Here is an 11,032-nt window from a genome sequence, read left to right as displayed (position 1 = left end):
GGCCTTGTCGGCTGGTAGGTTTCCCTACAAGATGATCAGCCAGCAAGCCAGCTGTTTTATTCTGAGACCTGTGATTGTCACTCTCAGTAGGCTTTTCTCTGGAGTATGTCATTTTCCACTTAGAAGAATACTCCAGTCTCAGAGATGAAAGAGGTCAGGGTGGTACATGGTTGCATGTCAGGTTATATGATCCAAGCAAAAAAAGGAGCCCTCATAACTTGTATTCAATGCCCCTTGGATACAGAGTAGTTACCTCCACCCCTGCCTTCTTTTCCCAAGCCTTTTGAGGTTTATAGTCAACAGACTTATTGACCTTTGAGGTTTATAGTCAACAGATTCATTGACCTTTCTGCTTTATTCTATCACAGGCTTAGATTTTACTTTCTATGGTCTTCTAGGTCAGTACTCATGCATGTATGAAATTTTTAGCTTCAAAATAATAGACCTGTCATCTGCCCTTGTATGTACTCAAATTTATGAATTTTAATATTATTTATTATAATTTTTGAGTCTTAAGAAATAAGTAGAAATAAATATGCATCTTCAGTTTCATCCTGCCATTTTTATCTGGAAGGCCTGGCTCCTTTTCTAGGAGTTAATACAGTGTGCTTTCGGTAGCCACTTTGGAGCTTGCCCACAATCAACAGCTACTTCTTTGATGCGTTTATTTATGTATTTTAGGGAACTGTTTTTTCCCCTACATTTGCCATTTCCTAGCCTACTGGGAAAAAGTTGCTGATGTCTAGCGCACAGGGCTTTTGTGAAATTCTTATGTGCAAACACATGAAACATTTGTCTCCAGACACCATTATTCTCACAAGCAAGTGGCTGGAAAGGTATCCCAGAAGCTCACAGAAGTCCTCAGCTCTCTGTGCACACGGAGCAAAGAGCCTGGGAAGCGGAGAAAGTGCGTTAGAAATAGGAGCTGTCCTAAACTGGTACGTAATGCTTCACAGGTTTCCATGATCATTAGTGGGGTGAGATTTACGATGGAGATGTGGTGAGTATAGGGTAGTTTGCTCAATCCAAGCCCCACTTCCTCCTGGTAAAGTGCCTTTACAGTCTCAGGGCTTGGCCAAGGCTCATCCTGCTGCATCACCAAAAGTGAGCCCTGATTAGTTTAAGCCCTTCAGCGAGTACTATCTTCTAGCCAGAATGGATGGCCTAGAGGTAGGCATGTGGCTCAGCTGGACACTGAGTTACAAGAAAGTATGTACTGGGGCCTTGGAAGAAAGAAGTTCTTTGCTTTTACCAGAAATCCACATAGGACTTATATCTCATTGCTAGGTGTGACTATGGCCACTGGAAGTAGTTGAAAGTCATTTGTAACATGTTAGGACAGTGAAGCAGTCAAATCATAGGTTACCTGACTGAGCTTCTGAAACAAGCCTTACCTAGGGCTCAGACTAATTCTCTATTTTATTTTACACAAACTGATAAATCATTTAGATCGCTTATCCTAGTTTGACTTAGGTTTTCCATTAGTTGGTACCTAACTGATACAGTGATGGAATAGTGTTGCCCCTTCATATGAAACTCCAGCAAAGAAGTACTGGCTACTAAGAAATGTATCTGTGTGGAAATCCAGAGATCTGATCTGTGAGCAGTGAGGACAAAGGGCGGCAGGACAGAAGCACTGTGTTATAAGTCAGTTGCAGGCCACCCAGTCAGGGGAAGGAAATGAATGCTTCATTTCTGAAACACATCACTATTTTCATTCAGCCAGCTGCTAAGTATTCTGTAGATGGAGAATTGTAGCTGAGTTTAGGATCACATCCAGATTGCTGGCTACATGAGACAGATGACTTCCTGGAGTGTCCTGTCGTGGATTTATTTGAATGGAATGAAAAGGGTCTTAAAGGCGGAGTTCTAAAGCACTACAAGGGGGCTTTTGTATTATCTGTCAAGGGTAGGAGAGGAAACAGACATATTTATTTATTTACTCATTCAGCCACTCATTCACTCATTCATTAATTTTTAGCAATAAACTACAGAAATAATATGTTCCAGTTACATTTTGAAAGCTATGTTCTCGGATTATTAAAGTTTTTGACAGTGTTTTGCTTTATCTGAATTCTGTCATCACATACATCAGAGGTAAAAAATGTTTTTTGGTCTGCAGATCAGAAGTAGGGAATGTTGTTGTGGAAGAGGCGGGAATGGCCTGAGTGGCAAAGTGCGCAGGACACTCTGTAAGAGGCTGGGAGGAGGCATCCAAGGTTGCAGCTGAGTCAACACTCAACAGAGTCAGGACTGGGCTAACTGCGGGGCCAGTCTGGACATGATTGTCTTATGGAAATGCTAAGGAAAACAACTAATAGATAGTGGTGTGTTCGCTGACGTACTTTGATGCAGAAATTTAAAAACAAAAAGATGGATTGCTTTTCAAGTGATTCATTGGTAAGATTATGAAATTGAGATTTTTCTCTCTCATAACTCTCTCTTTAGTGCTAGTGTTAAAAGGACTGAGTCTATGTATGTGAAAAATTTGCAACAAAGCCTGGCACAGGTTGAGAGCACTATGAGCATTAGCTATTAATACTCTTAGTGTAGGACAAAGGATGATGAATTCCAGAAGAAGAAAGTCCTCTGGTCCGTGGGCCCGAGACCGTTATTATGACCCCTCCAGATTGTTTCCTCAAGAATGGTCATTCACTGGCACCAGGCCACTTCTTCTGAAGCCCTGGATTCCACAAGCAGAGATGTGAATACGGATAAACAGAAGTTCATGCCAGGAGGCAGCGTAAGGTCATTGTCATTCAAATCTACGAAAGACATTTGGCCATACGCTCGCAAGACCTGATAGCTTAGGCCTCTTGGTCTTGAGCTCTGTGAGTGCCCTGCAGGTACAATGCATGGTGTCAAGTCTGAATTTCTAGAAGAAGCTACAGGGTAGACAGGTCGTGGGTACTGTTGGAAGAGTCAGCGCAGACACCAGAGGTCCAGCAGGAGGAGCAGTATCAGTCAGTGTCATCTCCCACCAGCCACTGCAGGCTCCCACCACAGGCCACATGGTGAGGGGCCTCCATCGAAGAAAACCTGGAGCAGAAACAAGGTGGCGGCCGACTCACCTAAGCCAAATCATACAGAGGGTGGAAGGACAGATAAAAGCAAAAACTGCAAGCCAAGCACAGGTGTTTGTTCTTCCTTCCAACAGAATGGCCAGGGCTGGACAAAAGAAAAGTAGTGCTGAGTGGGGTGTCAGGGACTGTGGTCTGCACAGAAGCCTTCGAGAAGGGTGGCATTTTCACAGGACAGAGTGACCATTGGCAATTTTGGGGGGAGTCCTTGGCAATGTATTTTCATATTATGGTGGTAGAAAAGAAATCTTGAAAAATATAATGTACATTATTGCACACTGAACAGGCAGTGTGATGCCTTAGGCTGTTAAGGAGAAGCCAGTAGATTTAGGGTCAGATTTAAGGGGTGATAACTCCCCACCTTCACCTCTTCAGTATCACCGCGGTGACAAGGGTGTTGGGAGCAAACAGTGGTGACCTTGCGGACATTGAAAAAAAAAACAGCAAAACTCTATGCTAAGCTGACTCAGATTTGATCCTGAGGTGAAAAAGAACTGGATCATCTAAACAAATTGTGCGTGGGGATGACTCCCAGGAAGTGCTAATTGGAAGTCTGTTCCATGTGGCCCAGAAATCCCTGGTTTCTTAGCATAAACTCTTTCTCATCAAAGGAGGACTCTTGGGGTGCAGTTGCCCTGAAGCCCATTTCAGTGAGGGAACAAAATATGCTGTTATTCCCAGGGGGACCCACTAAAGATACTTAGTAGAACTGTCTAGGAACACTATTCTCAGAGGTGACCACCAACGGAGCTTAGAAATTAGATAGATTTCCCAGGCATTATAATCAACAACCTCTTCGCTCCCATTTCTTGACGTTTGGGTAAGAGCTTCAGCTGTTTTTCTCTGTTTTGGTTACAGGGAGATAAAAAATGAACACCTCCCTTCATGAAAAACTCAGATGGGCTTTTCTTCTGGCTACTGTGCGCCTTTGGTACATGTGTACCTGTGACGTGAAATCAGTGGTGGACTCTGCACGTAGGATCAGGATTTGTAGCCCTCAGCTCTGGCTATAAAGTGTGGTCTCGGAGAAAGCCGTAAGAGAACTGTGATGAAGACCCGGTGTTTGGTAGTAGATTGTGGAAGATTTCAGCCAACTTCTAATGTGTGATGAAGTTAAGTGATTGTGTAAAGGCAGTGCACTTACCTACACAGGGATGCAGACACCAACATGCAGAGGCAAGAATAACAAAAAGCTCTTCAGGTTGGGCCCCAGTGAGTCCTGACCCACCCAGGCAGCAGCTGGAGATGGAACTCTAGGAATGCAGAAAATGGTTAAAAAAACCAATAGGAAGAGGCAGGGCAGGGTGAAGAAAGAGAAAGAAATTTAAGGGAGAATGTCCAGGAGAGATGGTCCCTGCTGACTGAAGGTGAAGGGCAGTCCCTGGGGGATGAGCCAAGAATGAACAGAATAGGCAAGTTGAATAGAATGAAGAAGCCAGTCCTAATTCTTCGCCATTGAGAGCACTCTGGATGAGTTTTATAGATCTCATGACCTGAAGGCACATACTAGGAGAACCTTCTCCAGGGTTTTATGTGTGTGTGTGACTTGCTAACTGGCAAGATTCTTTTGTTATCATGTTAGTGCAAAAGTGACACAGAACACAACTGCTTCTGTTCCTTTCTCTTTAGTCCATGACCATTAAGGTGTTGGACCAGATGGAGTGAACAAGCGATAAGGACTGCTCTTGGGAAGAGAGTTTGGAGTCCATGATACTTATACTGACATGCTCACCCTCACAAAATCCCAGATTCCAGCCTATAAACGTCTACCATTGCCAGATACAGGAGCAGAGGCAATAAAGAATATTTATGGTGATCATTCAAAGTCATCAGATATAAGACAGTAGACAAAATATGGTGCTCAACAAGCTCAAATATGTGCTCCCTGCTATCTCCAGCTTGGCACAATGACCCCGGTAGTTAATTAACCGTGTAGGTGAGGTCATGACAGAAGTGTGTGCACCCCACAGGGGAATCTGGCACAACTTGGGGAGCCTCTAACAGTGATGTAGTGATAAAGTAAACTCTCTGGTAAACCCCAGTCAGAAGGCCATTGCAACCTATTTCTCGACTTTTGGAAGGGGTTGGTGGATGTGCCAGGAGGTTGCAGAAGTGATTGCAACTCCAGCTTAGGAGAGGTTTCTAACAAAAAGCAGTAATAAGAACAGTTGAAACTTATGCAGTCCTTAGACTGTACTAAGCATTGTTCCAACACTTTACATTTGCAGTTTTGACACATTGAATCCTTACAACACCCTAATATAGGGAAGGAGAAGACAGTGTGCCAGCTAAAGAAAAAATGCACCAAGACCCAGGGAGTGTGTGTGTTATCATGAGTGAGTGAATGAATTAAAAATCCATACATGCATAATTAATTAAAGCATCAAGATGGCGTTAACAAAGTAGGACATAGCATAAAGAAGAGCATGGTCTTCAGGATTAGATACACTGAGGTTCAAATTCTAGCTTAAGCAGGTTATATAACCCTCTGAATCTCTCCATTTATGTGATTATACTAATGTTTATCTTACGAGAATTTTGCCACAATCAGATAACAAGTGGAGAGCACTTAATGGCCGGTATGTAGTAGGCATTTTTAAAAGGGTAGTCATTACTGAGGATCTGGCCTTCAAATTTCAGTTCCACTGCTTACTTGCTTTGCGTAGCCTTGGGCAAGAAACTGATCTAGGCTGCCTTGGTCTCCCCTAGAGCACTTCCTGACCAGCGAACAAATACATGTAAGACCCTTCTCCCTGGTGCCCAGCAAAGGAAGCACTGAATAAACGATTGTTATTCTAATTATTATTATCATTACTCTCCATTACGAATATATTTTTGTTTGCCATTTCTGCCACATAACAGGTTGTCTATGCTTAAAAGTTAGCTTTCTGAAAGAAATTAGATAATTTTTCAGCTGTAAAACATCTTTATTCTAGAACACAGTTAAACCTTTCTTTTAAAAACCACATCCAATTATAGGTGACTACCACAAGGTGGCACCAGACCATTTCTATTATTTACCAAGTATTAAATCACCTTTCAGAAAGAGTTGTTCATGAGAATAACTGTGTTTGCATTGTGAAGAAATACGGCATTATAAAACACACACTTGTTTTTCCTTTTTTCTCATGTTCTTGTTAAAAGTAGATACCATTTCCATTAAAGAATACATATTACATACCCAGACATAACCCAAAATATAATTTAAGCGTGGTTGATGTTCGTTCAATCATATTATTTTACTGTATTAATATTAGTGTCTGAAATGATATGTTTGGTCTCTGTTCATTTAAGTGTGTATACTATCTAGCATTTTTAACAAATAATACCAAAATCTAGTTTTAGTAAATATCAAAATGAAGAACTGATGTTTTAAAATGTTTTATTTAAAATATTGATTTCTGGGCACTGTAGTTTTTGAGCTCTACTTTTTAAAATAAATGAAGCCCATGGGGCCTTCCATAATGCTTTCTGTGGTCCTTGTTTTCATGGTTCAAGTCTCCAAGAGGCTTCAGATAAATTTATTTAAGGATGAATCTGGAAGGGTATAGGTTCAACAGAACCAGCCACATGAGAGTTCTTAGAGCTGCCTCTGTGCTGTTTTTGTTTACCCCATATTTTTTTCAATTTAAAATGTTACAGCCACTAATTGTGGGAGAAGGTGTGTTTTCATTGACCTCCCCAGCAAGCATGAGAAAGACTCAGATGCTGCTGTTAAAGCCTCCTCCCCGGCTTACTGCTGGGAGTGTGTTTGTAGCATTTTTCCCCTAGAAAATGGAGCTTCTCTCTCTATGAGAAAACTGCTGGCTTATCTGTAGCTTACCTCCAGCACAGACTTCTGGGTCTGTTGTGAAAATGTTTTTTGCTGGCTCCAAATTTTCAGTTTCAGTTGGCTCTATTACAAGTTGCTATCTATGTAAATTTCATAATATACACTGCTTTTACATAAGCAAAGCCCCTTCTGAGAAGGGTAGTCGGAACACAACACAGACACATGTGTAAGCACCATTTCTTTGGTGTTTTTTATTTTATATCTATGGATTACACTATCTTCTTTGCATCTGGATTTGAAGTTGGGGTTCTTGCAGAACTTCTAGAGAAGTTCCATAAAGAGCTTCCCGCAGTTTTTACTCTTTTCTCACTTAACGGCTTCAGTCCTTCCTACATTCTGACTGGACTTGGTGCATTTGAGGTCGTGACCCTGCCTCCGGGGCTCTGAAGAATTGTAGGGAGGAAAAGTGAATGGAGGGGAAATGGGGGTGAGAAAGAATTTACTCTATGAATGGATCATTAATTCATTTACGTTGGGGGTCAACTGGGCTTTAAGGACATTAGGGTTTAAGGATCTCGTGGTCAGAAGCATAAATGAGATAAAGGATTCTTCCACCTGAACTTCTGTGACTCCCGCGTATTTTTTACATTTAGAACAGAGAGAGGCGTGTGTCGTATGGAAAGCCTGCGTGATAATAAACACGAGATGATTACATATCGGAACCCAGCGGTGGGGTTGTCTGTAACACAACTCCGGAAGCCACAGGGGCTGCAACTGTGTCTACGCATTGGAAAAGTTGCTGAGGTTGGAGGAGTTGCCGAGGTTGGGACAAAGCCAGAAGTTCTGCCAAAATCCAGAACCAGATGAGCCATCCTCATGAGGGACCAATCAGAGACCTGGAATATGGCACAAATACAGAGACATCATTTCAGGAGAACAAATAGGTAGGCGACCACTTTGTTAGAAAATGTGGGAGCAGAAAGAACTTTTTCAAGCTTTGTGTGATTTGGAGCACAGGTAACCACAGCACAGACAGCTTAATCCTGAGTAATTGCAGATGGAGAGAGAAATCACTTCAGTGATTAAGTCAATGACACAGAGAAAAGAAAAAAAGCACCCTTGCTGGGATCAGTTAAGGATGTGATCCTCCAGGCTCACAAACTAACATGAGGGTAGGCTGCACAGTCTGATCAGGTTAGAGATTTCTCTCTTTGTTAATGGGGGTGAGTGTGTGTGTAAGTAAAATATAGTTTTAGAGCATGCTATAGTTAATTAACCCGGAAGAGCCCTGATTTCAGAACTCTCAACTTGGTCCTTATTCCAAGTCCATTATGAAATCTCTCTCAGATGTATCAATGGAAGAAAACTACACTTTCTACCTGGATGGGATTGTCTTATCACCTGATTTGTACCTAGTGATCATAGAGACCCTAAAAATTGCCAGAGTCAGCAGGGACCAGGGTGAAAGAAGCAAGGCACAACATTTAAGGTGACACTCAATCTCCAGGTTGTGCAAGGGCAGAAACAACACCCAATAGTGAGCACTACCTTAAAACTTGGATCCTAAATTCCTCCTTTGCTTCGCCTCAGTCCTAGTTCAGGCTTCCCGGGTTCTTTCCCCCAATTTGCCTTTTCCATCAAGTCCAAGTGGCACATAGTTGGTATTGTTGCCACTGTTTTCAGGAGCAATCTTGGCAGGAAACACTGGATTCTTCACCTAGATCGTTGCCAACATGTCTCCTTAGGCCACCGGCTGTTCTGGGAGACAGAGAGGCAGCTTCAGCTGTCCTACCCACCCAGCCCGGCAGCTGCCTGGGCCTGGTCCAGGCAGCACACAACAGGTGTGTGTTTGTGTATGCACACGCGTGCACGCACCAGGGGAATGAGAGACATACCTTCAAGAATGGTCAAGAACCTAAGCAGTTTTTTAAATATTTTTCCATAAAATCCCCTCATAATTTATCCTTATTAGTAATATAGTTCAATGATGAAGCACATACATTTTTCAAAAGTAGTTAAAAACACATAGCAATTGTTTGATACTTGCGCAGCTCATATCTCAGTCTTGAAAAAAATATTTTAAAGACTGAAAAGTTTATTTTCCTAAATTATGTACTTTTAAAACTGAAAGAAAACTTCATAAAGTTCTATTTCACCCTTTTATTTGTATATGCTTTTGAAAGGTGCATATGATTGCAAAATAAAATTTGACTGGAAGCATGGTGAGAAATGGTTAAATGCTCTTGACAATTCAATTAAATGTAAGTATGTGAAATTCTACTACGTACCACGATGAATGAAATGAGAGGTAAGGGACATAACACACATGAGTCTTTTTGGAGTCTTAGCATAGGGGAAAATGACAAATTTTAAACCTAATGTGATTTGATTGTGTGGGAGAAATTACAAAGCTAATGAATCGGTATTGTCGGAGAATTGCCCGAGGGGAAAGCACGCCGACCCCGTGAAGAATACAAGTTACTCCGAGCATCTCTGTTGTTGGAAACAAGATAGTGTGAGCACAAGAAGTGAAGCCAGGATTTTTACCTGGGATGGTTATGAATTTATTATCTAGTAGCATCTTCAATAGGATTCTTTCAGATATTCAAAGACAGTAAATTTAGAAAAAATATTTTCTACATTAAATGAGTTTTGGAACTGAGTGTCTCTTTCTAAGACCCAAGTATCATCTCATCACATTCGTAAATCAACATACTGAAATCAACTTCATAATATAAAATATACTATGAGATAGTAATCAGTGGTAAGTGGCTGAATTTTATTCGATTCACAGTAATGAAGCTTCTTGAAAACTTTTGCACATACGCAAACCATCTTTCTCTCAGAAGTCATTTAAAATCAATATTTTTAATTATACATAATGTGTTCTATTGTTACATATTAATTGAAATAAACAAAATTAGTAAAACAACATACCCATTAGAATATATTTATACAAAGTTTCAGATTTAAAGCTCAAAAATATCACTACAATCCCTTTAAATTAAAAAAAAAACATTTGAAATACTAAGTAGAAAACTAACGGTTCTGATTTAAAATAATATGAGTTTGCAAAGATCACATAATAAATGCATGCTTCTTTTAGAAAATACAGAAATGGAAGGAGGGGATAAGGAAGGGAGAGAAAGGAGGGAGGGAGGGTCAAGGAGGGAAAGAGGAAGAAGCCAGTGAGCGAGTCTGAAGTGGCCTAAGTGTTCTAAATGTGAGCAAGACAAGCCTGTATAGATAATTATGTGCTTCCATCTGTCATTAAATCAAAGAGTTTTTGCTCTACAATCACCTTCTTCCTACTTCTTCTAGATTAAAATCTCTTTCTGTATCATACATTTTTATGTAAGGTCAAAAAATTGTAATCAATGAGGTGAATAGTACAAAGTTAAATTATTGAATTTAGTTAGAGTCAGGATATATGAAATCTAAGCCTGGGCTGGTCTTTAAATGAGGTTTAAGTCCTGCCTGGTCTCACAGACCCTTCGATTGGCAGAAACTCACATTCTTTGGAAACTCTCTACATCCCTTATGAACTTCACCCACTTTTTAAAAATTATTTTTAATTTCCCATATAGTGGTCATCACTCCCTGATAGTTTCTGGCTTGTTTGCTTATTGTCTGCATCACCCAGCTACAGCGTGGCCTCCAGGGAGGCAGGACCATTCTCCACCACACCCACTGCTGCGTACCCAGCACTCACAGCTGCTGGGTAGCAAGAGGTCAATAAAAGCCCTGTATTACCCAAATCTAAGGTAATTTTTCCCCATCGTTTTTAGAAAAGACAATAACCACCTATATTTTAGTTCTTACAGTCTCTCATGTTAAGTATCACTTTCATAAGCCATTAAATTCTGGCGAGGAGAGCAACACTAGCCAGAAACTTCACTGTTATCACTACAATTAATGCTAATTTTGGTATTTACAAAGACTACCTGTAAAATTTAGTAAAAAGAAGGCAAAAAAAGGTTAACAATTTCAATAATTTTTCCTGGGTTTTGACAATACTTTTGCAAAACCTGGAGGCAGTTGTAAATAAGACTTTTAAAGATTACTTTAAGAAACAGTAATGGTTACTGAAATATAAACCCAGAAGACCTAAAGAAAGAGTAGGAATGAAAATAAGGCTGTACTAATGCACATGAACGGAAACATCACACATGCAATCACA

The 11,032-nt window shown here is 40.7% G+C and overlaps 1 long non-coding RNA gene across 2 annotated transcripts in view; it reads right to left on the bottom strand.

Moving 5' to 3' along the window:
* Positions 1–7,114: 7,114 nt before the first annotated feature.
* The window catches only part of LOC119046184 (uncharacterized), a 42,221-nt gene continuing 38,303 nt past the window's right edge, over positions 7,115–11,032 (bottom strand). For both annotated transcript variants that reach the window (XR_005081929.2, XR_005081928.2), the window contains exon 3: positions 7,115–7,748. This is a non-coding gene — a long non-coding RNA (uncharacterized LOC119046184). The remainder of the gene's footprint in view (positions 7,749–11,032) is intronic.

The sequence above is a fragment of the Artibeus jamaicensis genome, unplaced genomic scaffold (genome assembly GCF_021234435.1).
Source record: "Artibeus jamaicensis isolate MK-2021 breed Jamaican fruit bat unplaced genomic scaffold, CSHL_Jam_final scaffold_474, whole genome shotgun sequence".
Taxonomy (NCBI): domain Eukaryota; kingdom Metazoa; phylum Chordata; class Mammalia; order Chiroptera; family Phyllostomidae; genus Artibeus; species Artibeus jamaicensis.
This window is presented reverse-complemented; position numbering and strand designations above follow the sequence as displayed.